We start from the raw sequence: 22,729 nt of genomic DNA, 5'->3' as shown, positions 1-22,729 counted from the left end.
TATTTGCATATATTGAAGAATCCTTGCATTCCTGGAATAAACCCCACTTGATCATGGTGTATGATCCTTTTAATGTGCTGTTGGATTCTGGTTGATAGTATTTTGTTGAGGATTTTTGCATCTATTTTCATCAGTGATATTGGCCTGTAGTTTTCTTTTTGTGACATCTTTGTCTGATTTTGGCATCAGGGTGATGGTGGCTTTGTCAAATGAGTTTGGGAGGTTTCCTCTGTCTGCTATATTTTGGAAGAGTTTGAGAAGGATAGGTGTTAGCTCTTCTCTAAATGTTTGATAGAATTCACCTGTGAAGCCATCTGGTCCTGGGTTTTGTTTGTTGGAAGATTTTTAATCACAGTTTCAATTTTGGTGCTTGTGATTGGTCTGTTTATATTTTCTGTTTCTTCCTGGTTCAGTCTCAGAATGTTGTGCTTTTATAAGAATTTGTCCATTTCTTCCAGGTTGTCCATTTTATTGGCATAGAGTTGCTTGTAGTAGTCTGTTAGGATGCTTTGTATTTCTGCAGTGTCTGTTGTAACTTCTCCTTTTTCATTTCCAATTTTATTGATTTGAGTCATCTCCCTCTTTTTCTTGATGAGTCTGGCTAATGCTTTATCAATTTTGTTTATCTTCTTAAAGAACCAACTTTTAGTTTTATTGATGTTTGCTGTTGTTTCCTTCATTTATTTTTCATGTATTTCTGATCTGATCTTTATGATTTCTTTCCCTCTGCTAACTTTGGGATTTTTTGTTGTTGTTGTTGTTCTGTCATTTAATTGCTTTATGTTTAAGGTTAGCTTGTTTATTTGAGATTCTTCTTGTTTTTTTGAGGTAGGCTTGTATTGCTATAAACTCCCCTCTTAGAACTGCTTTTGCTGCATTCCATAGGTTTTGGGTCATCATGTTTTCATTGTCATTTGTTTCTAGGTATTTTTTTGATTTCCTCCTTGATTTCTTCAATGATCTCTTGCTTATTAAGTGGTGTATTGTTTAGCCTCCACGTGTTTGTATTTTTTACAGACTTTTTCCTGTAATTGATATCTAGTCTCATAGCATTGTGGTCGGAAAAGATACTTGATATGATTTCAGTTTCCTTAAACTTACCAAGGCTTGATTTGTGCCCCAAGGTATGATCTATCCTGGAGAAGGTTCCATGAGCACTTGAGTAGATAGTGTATTCTGTTGTTTTTGGATGGAATGTCCTATGAATATCAATTAAGTCCATCTTGTTTAATGTGTCATTTAAAGCTCGTGTTTCCTTATTTATTTTCATTTTGGATGATCTGTCCATTGGTGAAAGTGGGGTGTTAACGTTCCCTACTGTGATTGTGTTACTGTCGATTTCCCCTTTTATAGCTGTTAACATTTGCCTTATGTATTGAGGTGCTCCTATGTTGGATGCATAAATACTTACAATTGTTATATCTTCTTCTTGGATTTATCCCTTGATCATTATGTAGTGTTCTTCTTTGTCTCTTGTAATAGTCTTTGTTTTAAAGTGTATTTTGTCTGATATGAGAATTGCTACTCCAGCTTTCTTTTGATTTCCATTTGCATGGAATATCTTTTTCCATCCCCTCGCTTTCAGTCTATGTGTCCCTAGGTCTGTAGTGGGTCTCTTGTAGACAGCATATATATGGGTCTTGTTTTTGTGTCCATTCAGTCAGTCTATGTCTTTTGGTTGAAGCATTTAACCCATTTACATGTAGGGTAGTTATCGATATGTATATTCCTATTGCTATTTTATTAATTGTTTGGGGTTTGTTATTGTAGGTCTTTCCCTTCTCTTGTGTTTACTGCCTAGAGAAGTTCCTTTAGCATTTGTTGTAAAGCTGGTTTGGTGGTGCTGAGTTCTCTTAGCTTTTGCTTGTCTGTAAAGTTTTTTTTTTTTTTTGCAGTACGCGGGCCTCTCACTGTTGTTGCCTCTCCCATTGCGGAGCACAGGCTCCAGATGTGCAGGCTCAGCAGCCATGGCTCATGGGCCCAGACTCTCCACAGCATGTGGGTTCTTCCTGGACCGGGGCACGAACCCGTGTCCCCTGCATCGGCAGGCAGACTCTCAACCACTGTGCCACCAGGGAAGCCCTGTAAAGGTTTTAATTTCTCCATTGAATCTGAATGAGATTCTTGCTGTGTAGAGTAATCTTGGTTGTACGTTTTTCCCTTTCAGCACTTTAAATATATCCTGCCACTCTCTTCTCGCTTGCAGAGTTTCTGCTGAAAGATCAGCTGTTAACCTTATGGGTATTTCCTTGTATGTTATTTGTTGTTTTTCCCTTGCTTTTAATATTTTTTCTTTGTATTTAGTTTTTGATAGTTTGAGTAATATGTGTCTTGGCATGTTTCTCCTTGGATTTATCCTGTATGGGACTCTGTTCTCTTCCTGGACTTGATTATTTCCTTTCCCACATTAGGGAAGTTTTCAACTATAATCTCTTCAAATATTTTCTCAGTCCCTTTCTTTTTCTCTTCTAATCTGGGACCCCTATGATTCAAATGTTGGTGTATTTCATGTAGCACCAGAGGTCTCTGAGACTGTCCTCAATTCTTTTCATTCTTTTTTCTTTATTTTGCTCTGCAGTAGTTATTTCCACTATTTTATCTTCCAGGTCACTTATCCTTTCTTCTGCTTCAGTTATTCCATTATTGATTCCTTCTAGAGAATTTTAAATTTCATTTATTGTGTTGTTCATCATTGTTTGTTTGCTCTTTAGTTCTTTTAGGTCCTTGTTAAACATTTCTTTTATTTTCTCCTTTCTGTTTCCAAGATTTTGAAATATCTTTACTATCATTACTCTGAATTCTTTTTCAGGTAGACTGCCTATTTCCTCTTCATTTGTTAGGTCTGCTGAGTTTTTGCCTTGCTCCTTCATCTGTGGTGTTTTTCTGTCTTCTCATTTTGCTTAACTTACTGTGTTTGGGGTCTCCTTTATGCAGGCTGTAGGTTCATAGTTCCCGTTGTTTTTGGTGTCTGCCCCCAGTGGCTAAGGTTGGTTTGGTGGGTTAGCAGGCTTCCTGGTGGAGGGGACTAGTGCCTGTGTTCTGGTGGATGAGGCTGGATCCTGTCTTTTTGGTGGGAAGGTCCACGTCTGGTTGTGTGTTTTGGGGTGTCTGTGGCCTTACTATGATTTTAGGCAGCCTCTGTGCTAATGGATGGAGTTGTGCTCCTGTCATGCTAGTTGTTTGGCATAGGGTGTCTTGCACTGTAGCTTGCTGGTCGTTGAGTGAAGCTGGGTCTTGCCGTTGAGATGGACATCTCTGGAAGATTTTCGCCATTTGATATTAGGTGGAGCTGGGAGGTCTCTTGTGGACCAGTGTCCTGAACTTGGCTCTCCCACTTCAGAGGCACAGGCCTGACAGCTGGCCGGAGCACGAACACCCTGTCATCCACTCGGCTCAGAAAAAATGGGAGAAAAAAAGAAAGAAAGAAGAAAAAACATAAACAAACAAAAAAAAATAAATAAAATAAAAAATAATTATTAAAAATAAAAGAATTAAAAAGTAATTAAAAAAAGAGAAGAGACAAACCAAACCAAAAAACAAATCCACCAGTGATAACAAGTGCTAAAAACTATACTAAAAAAGAAAACAACAACAAGAAAAACAAATGGATAGACAGAACTCTAGGACAAATGGTAAAAGCAAAGCTATACAGACAAAATCACACACAGAAGCATACACATACAGACTCACAAAAATAGAAAAAGGAAAAAAAAATATATCGTTGCTCCCAAAGTCCACTGCCTCAATTTGGGATGATTCGTTGTCTATTCAGGTATTCCACAGATGCAGGGTACATCAAGTTGATTGTGGAGATTTAATCTGCTGCTCCTGAGGCTTCTGGGAGAGATTTCCCTTTCTCTTCTTTGTTCACAGAGCTCCCAGGGGCTTAGCTTTGGATGTGGCTCCACCTCTCTGTGTAGGTCACCTGAGGGCGTTTGTTCCCACCCAGACAGGAGGGGGTTAAAGGAGCGGCTGATTAGGGGGCTCTGGCTCACTTAGGCCTGGGGGAGGGAGGGGACGGATGCGGGGTGAGCCTGTGGCTGCAGAGGCCAGCATGATGTTGCACCAGCCTGAGGCGCGCCTTGTTTTCTCACAGGGAACTTGTCCCTAGATCACCGGACAATGGCAGTGGCGGGCTGCACAGGTTCCCGGGAGGGGAGGTGTGGATAGTGACCTGTGCTCGCACACAGGCTTCTTGGTGGCTGCGGCAGCAGCCTTAGCATTTCATGCCCGTCTCTGGGGTCCGCGCTGATCGCCACGGCTCAAGCCCGTCTCTGGAGCTCGTTTAGGTGGTGCTCTGAATCCCCTCTTCTCATGCACCCCGAAGCAATGGTCTCTTACCTCTTAGGCAGGTCCAGACATTTTCCCGGACTCCCTCCCGGCTAGCTGTGGCGCACTATCCTCCTTCAGGCTGTGTTCAGGCCGCCAACCCCAGTTCTCTCCCTGCGCTCTGACGGAAGCCCGAGTCTCAGCTCCCAGCCCTGCCTGCCCCGGCGGGTGAGCAGACAAGCCTCCCGGGCTGGTGAGAGCTGGTCGGCACCGGTTCTCTGTGTGGGAATCTCTCTGCTTTGCCCTCTGCACCCCTGTTGCTGTGTTCTCCTCCGTGGCTCCGAAGCTCCCCCCTCTCCACCACCCGCAGTCTCTGCCCGCGAAGGGGCTTCTAGTGTGTGGAAACATTTCCTCCTTCACAGCTCCCTCCCAGTGGTACAGGTCCCGTCCCTATTCTTTTGTCTGTGTTTTTACTTTTTTTCGTTTGCCCTACCCAGGTACGTGGGGAGTTTCTTGCCTTTTGGGAGGTCTGAGGTCTTCTGCCAGCGTTCAGTAGGTGTTCTGTAGGAGTTGTTCCACGTGTAGATGTATTTCTGATGTTGTTGTGGGGAGGAAGGCGATCTCCATGTGTTACTCCTCTGCCATCTTGAAGGTCTTCATATGCCTGGAACAGTATTAGATGCTGAAGATACAGGAGTGAATGAGACGGATGATGTACTTTGCCCCCCTGAAGTTTATATCCAGTTGTATTTATGTCGAGCAGGGCATATAATTTCCTTGTCTCAATTCTCTTATCTGTTGAGGGAGAAGAGACAGGCACTGCGTCCCACTCACCGCACTCTCGGGGAAAGCGCTGCACCTCCTCGGCCTTGTGAGGGCCTTGCACTGGCACCCAATCCATTTTAAGTTAGTTTTTGTGTATGGTGTGAGAAAGGGGTTCAACTTCACTCTTTTGAATGTAGTTGTCTTAGCACCATTTGTTGAAAAGACTACTCTTTTCATAATCAAAAATCAACTCAAAATGGACTAAAGACTTATCCATAGATCTGAATCTATGTAATTCTTAGAAGAAATCTTCTAAGAAAATCTTTATGACATTGGTCTTTACAATGCTTTAATGGATAGGACACTAAAAGCACAGGCCAAAAAAAAAAAAGAAAAAGAAAAGCAAAATTAGACAAGTGGGACTACAAACAAATACTACATAATTCCACTTATATGAGGTATCTAAAATAGTCAAACTCAGAATCAGAGAGTAGAATTGTGGTTGCCAGGGGTAAGGGGGATTTATATACTATCCTTTTGCTAGTGTGTTAACTATTTTATATGTGGTGGAGCCACAGAAGTGTCTCTAAATATCTGAGAGGGCTCTTGGTGTAGGTGCGTGGAGAGAAAGGAGAGCATTTATAATATTACTTGCAGTTCTTCATGCTCCAAATCTTTGAGTTAAAATTAGATACAGTACAATAAGAACTTTATGTTTAAACATTTGCAATACACTACAAGTTTTTTGTTCATGTATGCTTATTCAGCCATGATCCTATTTCTTTAAGATGGATTCCTTGAAAAATAATGGCTGAATCATAAGATTTGTGTAGTTAAAAACGTGATAGGACTTCCAAAATACCATTACCAATTTTTACATGGACTAATGATATACGAAAGACTAACAACAAGGCCAGCAATGATGTTTTGAAGGATTTTATACCGTTAACACAGAGTCACTGAGTGATGGAAAGAACAACACTGTCAGCAACAATGTAGCAGTCAATTCCACATATGGTGCTATTTTAATTCACAAATGATAATTGAAACCATGCTTTGGCTCATGTCTCCTCTCTTCCCCTCCATTTCCTTGTGAAGAGTGACTTACCTGAAGTAGGTCTTCTTCTTCTGTTAAATATTCTCATTATCTCTAGGTGGTTTTTCCTGACCCTTTTCCCAGAATGAAGGATAACCACTTTTGTGGTGCTTTCTTCCCCTGTCCTGTAAGCTTTAGAGTTGTCTAGCATAATATATTTCTCTTATTTTGTTCCAGCTACTTGCTTACAGGCTTACTTGTCTGTAAGTAAGAACATAGGCTTGTGTGTGTTATTTGAATGCATTTCTAAAGAAAGGAAGGCTTGGCTTTTTCAGAAGTGGATTTAGTTTAGAAATTTTGTGGTTTTTACAGGAAAGGTGATTGAAGAAATAGCAGAAACATTAGTCAAGAGATAAGATGAAAGATCATTTCTTAAGCTAGGACTTAAGGAATACTCTAGAGCTAAAGTTCAAAAAACATCAGGATTTCAGATGTCTTTACTAGTGGGGTTGAGAAGGATTAGGCAGGCTTAAGTGCAGTTTGAAGCAAACTTTAATAAAAATGAAGCAAGAGAAAATAGTTAAAAATCTTTCTATTATTTTTATATTGATAGAAAATAGTCTTTATTATATGTATATATAGGTATCAAAATAGTCTCCATAACTTTATCTTTCTCCTTTGTTCTCTCATCAACCACTGGGGAAGTTTGGCTACAGATTCCATGCTGATTTTCCTTAAGTATTTTGGATTCTTTGTCGATGATGCAGTTTGTGTTCTCATTAAATGGAAACTTCTCTTGACAGATGGATACAATTTTATTGCCATTGACCTATTTATGATCTTTTAAGAGTGCCTTACAGGAAATGTGGAATTAGCAGCAAAGTTAAAGAACTAGCATCCAAACAGCTCAAGACTATTCAAAACTGTTTAAGATAGTTCAAGCCCATGGAAAGAGGGAAGGGGGCTGTTAGAGTCTTTGATAGATTAATGATTATCTAAATAATATTAAAGCTTCTATTAGTGCTGTTTGATTAGTCCAGGCAGTACACATCCCTATGCGGATGACTAGTACCTCATATTCTTAAAAATAACCCAAAACAACATTCTCCCTAGGATCTTTTCTGAATATTTTGATTCCCACTGATTCTTGCCTATTTCTACTCCCATAGCACTAACTCTACCTATTATTATACCCTTGCTCTGGATAGACAGGGTTTTTTTTTTTTGCTTTTTTCTGTTGTTTTGTGAGTATGCCTCACGTCCCCAGTGAAAGATAGTGAATGTTTCCTGCAAATAGCATTTTTACTTTGACACCTCACCGTGCCTAACATGGTGCAAAGCATAAATTACACTTTCAAGAAATACTTGTTGAATTGATTCATTCATCAGGCACATAGCAAAGTCTATATCCTCACATGAGATTTTTGACAATACAAAGCCTCTTCCAAACTTCAACTTCTTTGAAGGAATATGGAAGAAAAGACACCTAAACAATAAGACCTTAATTAATTTAGATTTTTGTGAGTTAGAAGTTATTGATAATCCTGGATAATCTACTGAAAACCCATTTTGTTGAACACCTCTTAAAAATGTGCTAATTAGTTTTTCTGCCTTAATACTTGTAATCATATGTATATAAGTGAATATTTTTGATTATTGAATTTTTTTTCTTAGAGTTTGGTTAGTCCAAGGCCCACGAGGAAACTGAGGGTCACAGAAATTAAATTCATATATATCCCATAATTTAAAGAAACCATGTATCCTTGAATGCTTAATATTAAGAAGTTAACAGAGAGGTTTTCATTCATTCATTTAACAAATACTTGCTGAGCATCTACTATGAGCCAGACATAATTCTTGGCCTTTGCAATCCTTTCCCTTGTAAAGCTTATATTTTTGTTAAGGAGAACAGACCATAAATGATAAACATATTAAATAAGTAAATTATTTCATACATTAGAAGGTGATAGTCACGGAAAAACACAAACGTTGAGATGTAAAAGAGTATCTTTGCCTCTGGGGGTAAGGTAAATATAATGTTAAATAGGTGATTTGGTGCAGGTAATATTTGGTTATAGCTTCAGAATATAGGTTATAGTCATTCACTCATTCATGCATTCAGTAATTTAGCAAATATTTATTGTCTACAACTAGAAAATAAATAAAGTGACTATAATAAATAATAAAGTGACTACTATATTTAGTCACTTTAGGAAAAAGGGACTATGGTCCTTGGTGGAGCTTGCATTTTAATGAGACAGATAAACAAACCCACAGATATGTATATAATTATGTATTGTGTTAAATGCTATGAAAAAAATGACTGGAAAGATACATTTTATGCTAGGGATTGGGGAGATCCAGGCTCTCTGAGGCTTATAGGACACAGAATGTGGAGCAGAGGTGGAAGGATGCCTAACAGAGCAGAAAGCAGAATTCAGATGTGAAGGTTGCTTTTTTGTGTTTGTGGAATATTTGAGTAGTTAGCACTGAGAACAACTTAATTTGCAGGATAGCGAATTTATTCATTTGCAGGAGAGGTCCACATGTTTGGTGCTTTCCTTTGTCTTTCTTCCACCCAGAGCTCCTTCAGTGTCTGAGATGTGGAGTACAGTGTTCACTTCGGTCTGGAGATCAACCACAGGAGAGAAGTGAACTGTGGGGCATCCTTATGTTCTACTTAGAGGGAACACGGCCTGTAAGGAGGCAGGTGAGGCTTGGGACTCACTCCCTGTGTGACTTTGGGCTGGTACCTAACTCCCCTGAACCTCAGTCTTCTCTTCAGAAAATAGAGATAGTAACAGAATGCTAAGTCATTAAGATAAAGGCTGTTTTCTGCTGTATCCCCAGCAACTGACATGGTGTCTGGTACATGGTTGATGTTTAATAAATAGTCCTTAAATGAATAAATATATGTGTGTAGCATGTTGAGGAGAGCAGTTGGGTTTATATTTTATCTCTAAATGCAGTGCCTTCCTTGCTCAGAAAGCAGCCATGTTGGGAAATGGATGGCTTGTCTGAAGGGCTGTCTGGCTTTGTTTTGGCCTCATAAAAAATGGAAAGAACTCTGTTTCTCTTTCCACTCTTGTCTATTAAAAGAACTTGAAAAATATAAATCCTTGGTCTCTTAGGATCTTATAAAGAATCCAAGTGGCTTAACAGATGTGACAAGCTCTGGAAAAATTTTTTTTTTAAATTTATTTATTTTATTTTTGGCTGCATTGGGTCTTCGTTGCTGTGTGCGGGCTTTCTATAGTTGCGGCGAGCGGGGGCTACTCTTCATTGCGGTGCGCGGGCTTCTCATTGCGGTGGCTTCTCCTGTTGCAGAGCTCGGGCTCTAGGCACGCAAGCTCAGTAGTTGTGGCACACAGGCTCAGTAGTTGTGGCTCACGGGCTCCAGAGCACAGGCTCAGTAGTGGTGGCCCACGGGCTCAGTTGTTCCGCAGCATGTGGAATCTTTCCGGACCAGTGCTCGAACCCGTGTCCCTGCATTGGCAGGCGGATTCTTTTTTTTTTTTTTTTTTTTTTTATAGTACGCGGGCCTCTCACTGTTGTGGCCTCTCCCGCTGCGGAGCACAGGCTCCGGACGCACAGGATCAGCGGCCATGGCTCACGGGCCCAGCCGCTCCGTGGCATGTGGGATCTTCCCGGACCCGGGCACGAACCCGTGTCCCCTGCATCGGCAGGCGGACTCTCAACCACTGCGCCACCAGGGAAGCCCATGGCAGGCGGATTCTTAACCACTGCGCCACAAGGGATGACAAAGCTCTGGAAAATTTTAAACATTTGGGTCAAATGGTGTGCCTTGACTTTCTTCCTGAACACCTTTCTCAAGGTGCAGCTGCCTTATGTAACACAAAGGGCCTCACCTTTCTACCCAGTAAAATCTAGATTCCAAACATCGTCTCATCTCACTTTTTGTAAGAACAAAGGAGCCTTATTTAAAGGCTTCTAGAAGGACATGAATTTTAAAATTTCTTTTTTCTAACAGTCTTTGTTAGTCCACTTGAAGTTTGTAAGGATATAGAGAAGTGTAGCTGACTCTGCTTTATCTATTTTTGCTTATATAATTCATAACGGCCATCCTATTGCAGTTTGGCATGGTTTTGTTTTACTGTCAGTCAGTATTTATGTCATACTTTATAATGGAAAAGTGCTTTCCAGCTATTTATCATGGAAGCCTCTGTTATCAGTGACAAATAGTTCTAGGAGACTGTTCATAACACAGATCTGTCTGCTTTCTGGTGTCAGCTTAGAGCTTGCCAACACTCTCTAAAAGACATATTCAGGACAATGACTTGTATTTTTTTGGGATAGTTATGGGATTTTCAGAACTTTTGGTAAAAAATAGGTTCTTTGGATATGCGTTTTTTATTGGGCAAGAAATGATGTGGAGGTGATATTGGAGGATTCGATTAATTCTAGATAGGAAAATGATGAAGTCTCTTTTAAAGTCAAATATCTGGTAAATTACAGAAGTTTCTAGGGTTAAGTGATTGTTTCCCAAGGCAGCCCACTGTGACTAATCAGAACAGTGGAAGATTTAGGCTTTGGAGTCAGATAAGCCTGTTTTCAAATCCTTGTTCCAATCACTTACTAGATGACTAAGTGAGAAGGAACCAGTCAAATTAATGACACTGGACTTCTCACTTTGACATTGGGCAATCAATCTACTTCAGGCCCTGAGCCTGAATTTCCTCAGTTGTAAAAGAGGATGATGTTCCTTTCCTTGAAGAGGGATCCTGATGGGGATTAAATGGGGTAAAGCCCAGAACAGTGCCTGCCTCCTGTAGTACTCATTGACTCAGTGGTTCCTCTTCTTTTTTTCTTCTCTTATTATCTCTGCCATCTCACAAAGAAATAGCAAAAGAGGTTAAATGGTGAAGGAGGTCAAAAGGTTACAAAAAAAAAAAAAAAAAAAGAAATCTCCTGGCTGGAAACCTTCCCAGGCACCCAACTTTCTTGCTTGAAGTGCATTTCTTCTTTTCTCTTTGAAAATTAGTAGAGGAGAATTTGTCTCAATTATAAACCCCATCCTGGTGGGAAGTGTAGAGTGTTCAACATTCACACAGAATGTTCTAAATGCTTGGTATGCAAAGAGGACTGTGCCAGGAGCTGGGGCTCCTAGGGATGAAAAGCAGAGAACTGGGGGAGGGACAGGTCACACAAAGGAATTTCCATGGACCCTGTTCTGGGGGGACATGTAAACTGACCTGGGACTCCTCTGTGCCAAGACTTATGGAGAACTGTCTATGGACCTCATGGGGCTCCCCATAGGAAATCGGGGTGCTAGAGCTGCATTCCTGGGAAGTCACATGCCTCATTCCTTATTAAACCCCTCTTCTCCCCTCATTGACCAAAATTGTGGGGGGCTCGGTCAGTTCCTACCATGAAACACAAGGGAAAACCAAACTGGCCTTCTCTTTTGGGCAAGGACTCAGAACTCAGGAATGTATTCATGCTTTTAATAAAGACATCAAGTGCCTATTATAGAGTAGTCCAGTTCCAGGCATAGGGTATGGAGAACTAAACTGCACATAGGCTGCCTTCTGGAGGAGACAGACACGTAGATACATTGGGACCTAGTGGGAGAGGAGGTCAGAACATGGAGAACTTTGCGGTCCTCACTAAGGGGCCTGTCCTTTGTTCTCTGAGTGATAGGGAGCCACAGAAGGGTTTTGAGAAGAGAAGTAGTTTGCTTGGGTTTTCATTTTCAAAAGGACTCTCATAAGGGCTTGTTAGGAAGATGGTTGACCTGGACTCATCATGGAGGACTCCAGCCTGGCTTGGCCCATGAGTGCCACCTTCCCTCCCTCCCTCCCCCAGCTGGACCAGGTGCATCTGTTCTGCACTCATGCTGCACCTGGATTTCTCCCTGCTACAGCGCTTATCCTCATGTAGGGTCACCTGTTCTCCTGTTGTGTTCCTAGCTATAATGGCAGGCACTAACTCATGCTTATCACTCTCTCCCTGATGTCCAGCACGGAGCCTGGAACACTGCTGGTGCTCACTAAATGTATACACACATTTTAAAAAAGAATGTCAAATGGAACTATTGTAGAAATGCAGGAAAGAGAAAATCAGGGTCTGGGTGAACTAGAACCATGACAGTGGGAGGATAGAAGGAGGGAAATGCAGGGTGGTGGGCAGCCCCAGTAATGGGTCAGTGCTCCTGGTGACCTGTAGAGCAGGGACCAGGGTGCAGCAGGCCTCAACTTCCCGTTCCTCTCCTGCTTTTCTCAGTTGTAAAATGGGGGTTTTAATGCTACTCATGGAGATGTTGTGGAGATGAAATGAGAGTGTACAATGGGAGCCCAGTGCCAGTGTGACTGGTGGCTGCTGGCTGCTTCAGTTTCCCCAGTGTGATCAGGCTCCAGACCACTGGGAGCTGAGGAAAAGGGAAAAGCACAGTTTGAAGGAGGTAAGATTCTCTCTTCTAACTTCTATGCCTCCCTCTGCATCTATGAGAGCAGTCACTGTCCTGGGGAGACCACGTCAATGAAATAAACATTCTTTCCTCTCACAGGCCCCTGAATCCTCTGCCCTCAACAGCCAGTCCTTTCTAAAAGATGACAGATTTATATCAAAAACAGTTCTGAAAAATTCCAACCACTCTATGAATGAATGAGTGAATGAACGAATGGCCTTTAGCCTGAGCGTTGCCATTTATCATGACCTAAGAAACCCTCCCTCCCTGAGCCTCAGTTTCCCCCCTCTAAATGGGCATTAGGCTGTATTCTGCATAGATTTGTTTCAAGAATTCAGTTAGATAACACACGTGTGAGCACCTACAAAATTCCAACATAATAGAAATGTCTTTTTATCATCTTACATCATGTCCCCCATAGATGGCACACAGAAGAGGCCTTTGGCTGAATGCTGAAAGGATAAACGGTGCCTATTGGATTTACTTATCATCCCATATCTTGTTATATAAAGAATTTTCATGCCAACAGGTACCCGTGGGGTGGTGGATCCCAATGAGGTGGGCAGTGTTACTGGCTTCACGGGCTGCCCCCCTTGGCCAGTGTTTGACCTTCACTGGTTTTCACCAGTTTGGATGCTGACACGGCTCCTGCTGAAGGAGGCATCTTCCCCCAACTTCCCCACCCTACACGGCAGAAATGAGGTTTCGTAGCTGTGCCCGTCTGTGTGCAGGCCGTGCCCCCTTCCCCCCCATTTAGCATCCGCTCTGTATCAGAAAACACCAATTCATTTCTGTGAGGGGATGTTCAAGAGACGGCGCTTGAATGAGAGTGCAGCGAAGGCCCGCCAAAACAGCACAGGGGCTGGAGCCTCTCCGCTGGGATGACAAGCACGACTCCGCTTCTCCCAGCTGCTGGAAGAAGTAGTGGGGCTCCTGAATTTCTGATGCCACATCAACCCACCCACTAATCTGAAGGTCATTTGTTTATATCAAATTCCTCTTTTAAAATGTAGACATCCTTGGAGGGTAAATCCTAATGGTCATTCACACCCTGATGAAAATAAATTTAGTTATATACTTTTTTCTTTTTCTTTTTTTTTGCGGTACGTGGGCCTCTCACTGCTGTGGCCTCTCCCGTTGCAGAGCACAGGCTCCGGACGTGCAGGCTCAGCGGCCATGTCTCACGGGCCCAGCCGCTCCGCGGCATGTGGGATCTTCCCGGACTGGGGCACGAACCCGTGTCCCCTGCATCCGCAGGCTGACACCCAACCACTGCGCCACCAGGGAAGCCCTAGTTATATAATTTTTAAAAAAAGAGGTTAAATGGGTGATCTAAAAATAATTTCCATACTGGCTAATGTGGTGTTCCTAAATTTCCTTCATTTAAATGTTGCCAAGAAGAAAATTTTATTAGAGCCCAGTTCATGAACAACCCTTGATTAAATGAAAATTACAATGTTTCTTAAACTCTTTGGAAAGCCTGGATTAAAAATATTTCAAAGTGGCATGGCAAGATGTGTCAGTAGTTGACTGAATTTAAACAAAGAGTTTATCATGATAGATGGCTGGTTGACAGGCAATTACATGAAGAGTTTACCATTTTAGGGCACTGCTAATGAAACAAGTTGTAATAATGGATGGCCATTGGATTACATCATTATGGATACTTTTGGGGTAACTATGAAGACAAATTTTCTTTTATTGGAAATGTTGTGGACTAATTGGGGACTTCAAACTGTTAAGGAGAGTTGTATGCATACAAATATGAGGTTTTAGCTTTGCCATAGAATTTAAGGTCATTTGGCTGTAATATTTGCTACCTCATGACTCACCAGGGCTAATTTGTCTGATTTGCATTTGTATCCTCTTTCTCCTTCATTTCTTTATGTGTACACCTTACAAAGTCTGTGTTCAACATACTAGGTGCTCAACCCTAAAGGGAAAGATCTTTCAAGTAAGAAAAAGACCTTTCTTTGGCCTTGTGTATGAAAAGCTGTGTTCCCTCGTTAGAATTAACAAACAACTCAATATGAAAACAAATAAGAGTTGTTTATTAATTCTACTAATGGACAAGGGGACGTTGTACCAAGGCAGGAAGAAGGAACTGAACAAGTATTTAAAATCTATACTGGGACTGGCAGAAATAAATTCTGACAGCTCTATGGACTGGTGAGACGGGCGAGGGGGGAGTTGTGAAGAAATAGGGCTCAAAATGGGGAGAGAGAGACTTGGAGAGTCTGGGATAGACTAGTCAAGACCGGACACTTAGATCACTTCACACAATTTGTTGTAATTACTTGTATAACAAATGATTGTGAATTGGTTGTGACATTCAGTTTGTAAGAAATATCATATTTCTCTTTGTTAAAAGTCTAGTTTCTAGTTCCTTTTCCAAGGTTGACAAGAGATACAGTTTCAGATATTTTTTTGAGATTCCTTACTCTTCCTTTGGGTTGAGTCAGGGCCCTTGGGCTTATGCAGTACAGGACAAATGGGGGAGAGATCAGGGGTTTGTTATGGTCACCCCTGAGAGGCTCTTGTTCCAGACTTCCTGTGGTCCTTTCAAAGGCAGAGACTCTGCTGTTACCCACTTCCTGCCATGCTGTCTTTGAGTCTGAGGTGCTTATTGCCAACATTCTTAGGTATTCTTGTATCCACCTCCATCTAGGTGTTCTGCCACATCCAGGGTGTTGGGTATGAACTGGCTGTAATCACCTCTCTTCTTTCCTTCCTTATTCCCTCCATGGCCATCCCCCACTCCAAACTTTGGGGTTTGGCTATTGCCCCTTTTCTGCCAAGCATCAGTTTCTGTGTCTATCACCCTCTCAGCTCATCTGGCTTGTTTTTTTTTACTTGGCTTACACATTCAAATAAACATCAACCTTTGTTTGTAGACAAACAGCTACAAACTCTGGAACACAGAAGTCTGCTCCTATAAAAGGAAGATCAACATAAGTTTTGCCGGTGAGTCCACAGAAACAAACAGACAAACAAAATATATATACATATAAATTAAAAAATTAAGGCATCAATTAATTTCTCACTAACTCATCTTTTTAGACTTGTTAATTGTATGCCTTTCCTATTATTCTTAGGTCTGCTAAGACAGCAACTATATCTCCATGCATACCATTGTTTCTCTAGTACTGAGCATGTAGATCAATAAATATAAGTTTAAAGAAGAATAATCAGGTAAGCTGACTGGGGTCATAAGGTCATAAAATAAAGAATCTTCTCAGGAAGTGTTAAGGAGAATTAAAGTTCTTTTGACTTCTAGAAGTTTAGAACCTAAAATAATGAAGAAGGACCTGGGGACCTGGCTATAATCAGAAGAGAACTCTGTTTCTCCAAGGACCCAGAAAGCTGAAATAAAGTGTGATCTGGATATAGGGCAGAAGAATGACTTACCTTCAAAGCTTAAGGAAGGTTGATGATAAGCAAGATTGAAGGTCAGGGAAAGGTTGAAAGATGTGCATGCTCATTTCAAACATTTACCAAGCTGAGTGAGTCATTTTCATGTATATATCTGTTCTATAGCTCATTTCTATAGAAATTTTGCCTTCTGTATTCATTCACCATAGTAAAGTGGAGTACACTCCTAAAGAAGATATAGGACTAGAGAAGAAATCAATCCCTGAATCCTTTTATGATTAATAGTAACTTAACAGTGACTGTGGTCACAGAAAATTACATGAGAACTATTTGTCCTAAAGGAATTAGTTTTGTCATTTGCTAAATTTATATTTTCTATTTAGATGCTTGAGGAAATAGCAAAAGAAACTGTGCATTAAAAAATTTTATCTGTTCACCTGAACAGAAAATATTTTGTCAGTATTTACTATGTTCAAGGACTATAAAATCTTTTAAGGTATCATTGCTACAATCTAGTATTGATGAAGGTGGTGGTGGTGATAATGGTGTGGTATGATAAGAAGGAGGAGTCAAGCCAAGTGTAGAAATAACTATAAAATAAGGTTCTATGATAGGGCCACATAGGTAGGATACACAATAAGACATTCACAAGAAGGAGAGATTGTATTTAACAGAGTGATCATGGAAAATTTGACAGAGGAAGGGGCAATGATCTAGCTATTGAATGATTTTAATAAGTGGAAGTAACAGGGAGAAGGCAGCAATATATTTCAGTTAGAAAAATAAAATGGCCTTATCTCTAGAATAGCTTTGTCTTCTTCCTGTTAATCAATTGAGTAAGCATATTGATAGTGGCGTGTGGTTGCCCCACTGTGATTATTACCTTGTATTTTTATGCTGTGAATTTCAAAGCTTGGTTGGCATAATATCACTACTGTTATGAAGGCCTAGAAGTGGTTTGTGGTCTTTTGGAAGGGCAAGATTTCCCAGAAAAAATAGTCGTGAGATTCTTATGTTTGGAAAGTACTAGACATGCATTTTTTCTCCGGTTTTGAGTGATTCCTTTTAGTTAACCGACTGATCTGGGAAGATGGCTGTTATTCTATTCCATGCTTTGGACTCTTCTGTTTGAACCTCATCCTGCAGAAGTCATATCTTAGGATTTATTACTCCTTCCCAGTCAAAGAAAACAAGATCTCGCATTACATATGTTAAGAACATGCCTTTACTTTTTTTGTTGTTGCTGTTCTTAGCGGCTTTATTCATAATAGCCCCCAAATAGAAATAATCCAAATTTCCATCACCAAGGGAATAGATTGTGGTATATCCATATAAGGGACTGTTCCTCAACAATAAAAAAGAATGAACTAGTTAGTTTCAGACATACAGCAAAGTGATTCAGTTATACATATATACATTCTTTTTCAGATTTTTTTCATTATAGATTACAGGATATTGATTGCAGTTCCCTGTGCTATACAGCAGGTCGTTGTTATTTATCTATTTTATATATAGTATCAAACACATTTCTTAATCTCTCTGAACCCAAATTCCCTCAGGGGTCACCCCAAATGAGTTGGGGGTAAGGTAACTTTTCTTTTTTGAAATATATTGTGCTAGAAAATGGGAAGTTTTACAAATTTGAATACACAAATATTTAAAATATCTTTATGTACTTAAAGAAAATAATAAAAATAGGAAGATATTTATAACAAATATGATAAAGCAGTATAATTCTTAGTATATCCAGGGTGTATAGAAATTGGTGATAAAAGTTCTGAGATCTCAGTAGTGGTTGGTTAAAGGTCATGAACAGAAAAAACTTAAAGGAAGAAACATGAACAACCAGTAAACATGTGGAATAAGCATTCGTACAGCAAATAATCAAATAGATAAAAACGAATGCAAGAATGAGGCTTCATTTTCACCTATTAAATGCATAAAGATTAAAAAGTGATAATATTCTAATATTTAAGGAGGGAGTGGAAGAGGCAATTGCCTACATTTTTGAAAGACAGCTGGGTAATACACATCAGGTTTTGATCCATTCTTTTTTCATGGCTCATATTTACTCCTGGCTTCATGTGCTTCTCCCTCTCTTGGGAATATATCCTAAGGAAATAATATTTAAAGAACAAACAATATGTCCCTGCCACTCTCTCACTTTGTCCCAGCTTACCCTTCCCCCTTCCCTTGTCCTCAAGTCCATACACTACCAAATGTAAAATAGCTAGTGACAAGCAGCCACATAGCACAGGGAGATCAGCTCTGTGCTTTGTGACCTCCTAGAGGGGTGGGATAGGAAGAGTGGGAGGGAGATGCAAGAGGGAGGGCATATGGGGATATATGTATACATGTAGTTGATTCACTTTGTTATACAGCAGAAACTAACACACCATTGTAAAGCAATTATACTCCAATAAAGATGTAAAATAAAATGAAATAAAGAACAAACAATAGAGAAAAATAAAAGTCTTACGCATGTTCACGGAAATGTTATTTGACTTGGATTCAGAAAAATCTGGACTCTATATTTAAAATATACATAAGGAAAAAACCCAAAGGAAGTACATTGAAATATTAATTCTATTTATCTTTGGTAGGGTACTATGGATGAATGTTCTTTCTGTATTTTTATTTATTTATTTATCTGTTTATTTATTTATTTTTTAATTGATGTATAGTTGATTTACAGTGTTGTATTAGCTTCAGGTGTACAGCAAAGTGATTCAGTTAAACATATATATATCTATTATTTTTCAGATTCTTTTCCCTTATAGGTTATTACAAAATATTGACTATAGTTCTCGGTGCTACACAGTAGGCCTTTGATTGTTACCTATTTTAAACATAGTAGTGTGTAAATCCCAAATTCCTAATTTATCCCTTTCCACTTTCCCCTTTGGTAACCATAAGTTTGTTTTCTATATCTGTGCGTCTATTTCTGTTTTGTATATAAGTTCATTTTTATCATTTAAAAAGTTTTATATTTTCCAATTTTCAATTCCATTAAAGAAAAAATACATCATGCCACATTACCAGAAAAATTCAAGTATATGTAAAGTGGTTTGTTGTGAAAACGTTTTCATTTTTTTTTATCGGTAAAATATCTGATTTCATTAAGAATATCTCATGCTGGAGTTCACGAAGAGAGTCATCCAAGATGGCAACACAGGAGGCTCCTGAGCTCCACTCTTCCCATGGACACAGTGAATGTACAGCTATGCGTGGAGTGATTCCCTCTGAAGGAGATCCAGAAACAAGCTGGGCGTCTCCTACACATCTGACGACTGAGAAAATGCCCACACAGAAACACATAGGAAAGGCTGAGGCACACTCTTGTCATGAAACCCACTGTCGGCGGAGCACCATACAATTGGGAGGGAACCCCAACTCCCAGCTTCTCTCTGAGGAGTGAAGGGTTTGAACCCCACATCCAGGGCCCCAGCTTTTAAAATTCCTATCAGAAGGGCAGACTCCCAAAACATCTCGCTCTGAAAGCCAGTAGGGCTTGTGTCTCTGGGACCCATAAGACCAACACAAACAAAGAAGCAATTCTTAATGGATGCGCGAGTACTTAGAAGATAGATCCTATTGCAGATTCCTAAAATGGTCATTCCTGAGTTACATAATGCATTGTTTCAGGAATTGGTTGGAATATTTTTGGTATATGTTATTTTTATGATTTATCAGTGTAGATGATGGGAAGTGAGTTCATTATTTTCAGTGACCCTAAGTTCTCTTTTTGTGCCTGTTAGCATTTCATTCCTGTGTCCCTAACGTAGGCACTCTGTGTTCTCATGTATAGCCTCCAGCCTCTTCCAGGTAAGAATATTTCTTAAAGGACCTCTAGACAGAAGGCACTGGAACTTAACATGACAGAAAGAATTGCTACTGGTGAAATTTAGGGATTTACGGGTGTTAATGGACTGAATGTTTGTGTCCTCTCAGAATTTAAATGTTGAAACTCTAATCCCCAGTGTGATGGTATTTGGAGGTGGGACCTTTGTGAAGTAATTAAGTTTAGATTAGAATTGTCATGATGGGATTGGTGGCCTTAGAAGAAAAGGAAGAGAGTGATCTTTCTCCCTCTGGGTGCAGGCACTGAGGAAAGACCATATGAGGACATAGCTAGAAGGCTGCCACCTGCAAGCCAAGAAGGAGGCCCTCACAGACACTGAATCTACTGACATTCTGATCTTGGATTTCCCATGCCTCGGAAATGTGGGGAATAAATGTCTATTGTTTAAACCACTCGGTCTAAGGTATTTTGTTATAGCAGCCTGAGCAGACTAAGACAGAGGGGAAGACACCTTTTGGCTATGGTCAGTTTTGCTTTCCTTTTGTTCCTTGGGGACATGTATGTCTACTCTGTTTGTCTACTCTTATTTCTTATATTTAACATGTCTCTTCCTGAATGTTGGAAATATTTCTTGTAACCAACCAAAGTGCTTTTTCCCTGGCATTGTGTTTATATTTTCTTAACTGATGGGTTCTTTGTTCCAGCAGCAATTCTTGGATTACTAAGCTCTATTTGTTTACAAATTATCTTATTTGTTTGCCAAGTCAATTGCCTTCTGGGGCAACCCATTTTAGTATTCAATAAGTCTTTTTTTTTTTTTTTAACATCTTTATTGGGGTATAATTGCTTTACAATGGTATGTTAGTTTCTGCTTTATAACAAAGTGAATCAGTTATACATATACATATGTGCCAATATGTCTTCCCTCTTGCGTCTCCCTCCCTCCCACTCTCCCTATCCCACCCCTCCAGGCTGTCACAAAGCACCGAGCTAATATCCCTGTGCCATGCGGCTGCTTCCCACTAGCTATCTACCTTACTACGTTTGTTAGTGTGTATATGTCCATGACTCTCTCGCCCTGTCAAAGCTCACCCTTCCCCCTCCCCATATCTTCAAGTCCGTTCTCCAGTAGGTCTGTGTCTTTATTCCTGTCTTACCCCTAGGTTCTTCATGACATTTTTTTTTCTTAAATTCCATATATATGTGTTAGCATACGGTATTTGTCTTTTTCTTTCTGACTTACTTCACTCTGTATGACAGACTCTAGGTCTATCCATCTCATTACAAATAGCTCAATTTTGTTTCTTTTTAAGGCTGAGTAATATTCCATTGCATATATGTGCCACATCTTCTTTATCCATTCATCCAATGATGGGCACTTAGGTTGTTTCCATCTCCGGGCTATTGTAAATAGAGCTGCAATGAACATTTTGGTACATGACTCTTTTTAAATTTTGGTTTTCTCAGGGTATATGCCCAGTAGTGGGATTGCTGGGTCATATGGTAATTCTATTTGTAGTTTTTTAAGGAACCTCCATACTGTTCTCCATAGTGGCTGAACCAATTCACATTCCCACCAGCAGTGCAAGAGTGTTCCCTTTTCTCCACACCCTCTCCAGCATTTATTGTTTCTAGATTTTTTGATGATGGCCATTCTGACTGGTGTGAGATGATATCTCATTGTAGTTTTGATTTGCATTTCTCTAATGATTAATGATGTTGAGCATTCTTTCATGTTTTTGTTGGCATTCTGTATATCTTCTTTGGAGAAATGTCTATTTAGGTCTTCTGCCCATTTTTGGATTGGGTTGTTTGTTTTTTTGTTATTGAGCTGCATGAGCTGCTTGTAAATTTTGGAGATTAATTCTTTGTCAGTTGCTTCACTTGCAAATATTTTCTCCCATTCTGAGGGTTGTCTTTTGGTCTTGTTTATGGTTTCCTTTGCTGTGCAAAAGCTTTGAAGTTTCATTAGGTCCCATTTGTTTATTTTTGTTTTTATTTCCATTACTCTAGGAGGTGGGTCAGAAAGGATCTTGCTGTGATTTATGTCATAGAGTGTTCTGCCTATGTTTTCCTCTAAGAGTTTGATAGTTTCTGGCCTTACATTTAGGTCTTTAATCCATTTTGAGCTTATTTTTGTGTATGGTGTTAGGGAGTGATCTAATCTCATACTTTTACATGTACCTGTCCAGTTTTCCCAGCACCATTTATTGAAGAGGCTGTCCTTTCTCCACTGTACATTCCTGCCACCTTTATCAAAGATAAGGTGTCCATATGTGCGTGGGTTTATCTCTGGGCTTTCTATCGTGTTCCATTGATCTATCTTTCTGTTTTTGTGCCAGTACCATACTGTCTTGATTACTGTAGCTTTGTAGTATAGTCTGAAGTCAGGGAGCCTGATTCCTCCAGCTCCTTTTTTTGTTCTCAAGATTGCTTTGGCTATTCGGGGTCTTTTGTGTTTCCATACAAATTACGAAATTTTTTGTTCTAGTTCTGTGAAAAATGCCAGTGGTAGTTTGATAGGGATTGCATTGAATCTGTAGATTGCTTTGGGTAGTAGAGTCATTTTCACAATGTTGATTCTTCCCATCCAAGAACATGGTATATCTCTCCATCTATTTGTATCATCTTTAATTTCTTTCATCAGTGTCTTATAATTTTCTGCATATAGGTCTTTTGTCTCCTTAGGTAGGTTTATTCCTAGATATTTTATTCTTTTTGTTGCAATGGTAAATGGGAGTGTTTTCTTGATTTCACTTTCAGATTTTTCATCATTAGTATATAGGGATGCCAGAGATTTCTGTGCATTAATTTTGTATCCTGCTACTTTACCAAATTCATTGATTAGCTCTAGTAGTTTTCTGGTAGCATCTTTAGGATTCTCTATGTATAGTATCATGTCATCTGCAAACAGTGACAGCTTTACTTCTTCTTTTCTGATTTGGATTCCTTTTATTTCCTTTTCTTCTCTGATAGCTGTGGCTAAAACTTCCAAAACTATGTTGAATAAGAGTGGTGAGAGTGGGCAACCTTGTCTTGTTCCTGATCTTAGTGGAAA

Source organism: Delphinapterus leucas, chromosome 1 (genome assembly GCF_059928025.1).
Source record: "Delphinapterus leucas isolate spDelLeu-1000000601 "Yukka" chromosome 1, BTC_Dleu_Yukka2, whole genome shotgun sequence".
In the NCBI taxonomy this organism is placed as follows: Eukaryota; Metazoa; Chordata; class Mammalia; order Artiodactyla; family Monodontidae; genus Delphinapterus; species Delphinapterus leucas.
Note: the sequence above shows the minus strand (reverse complement) of the source record.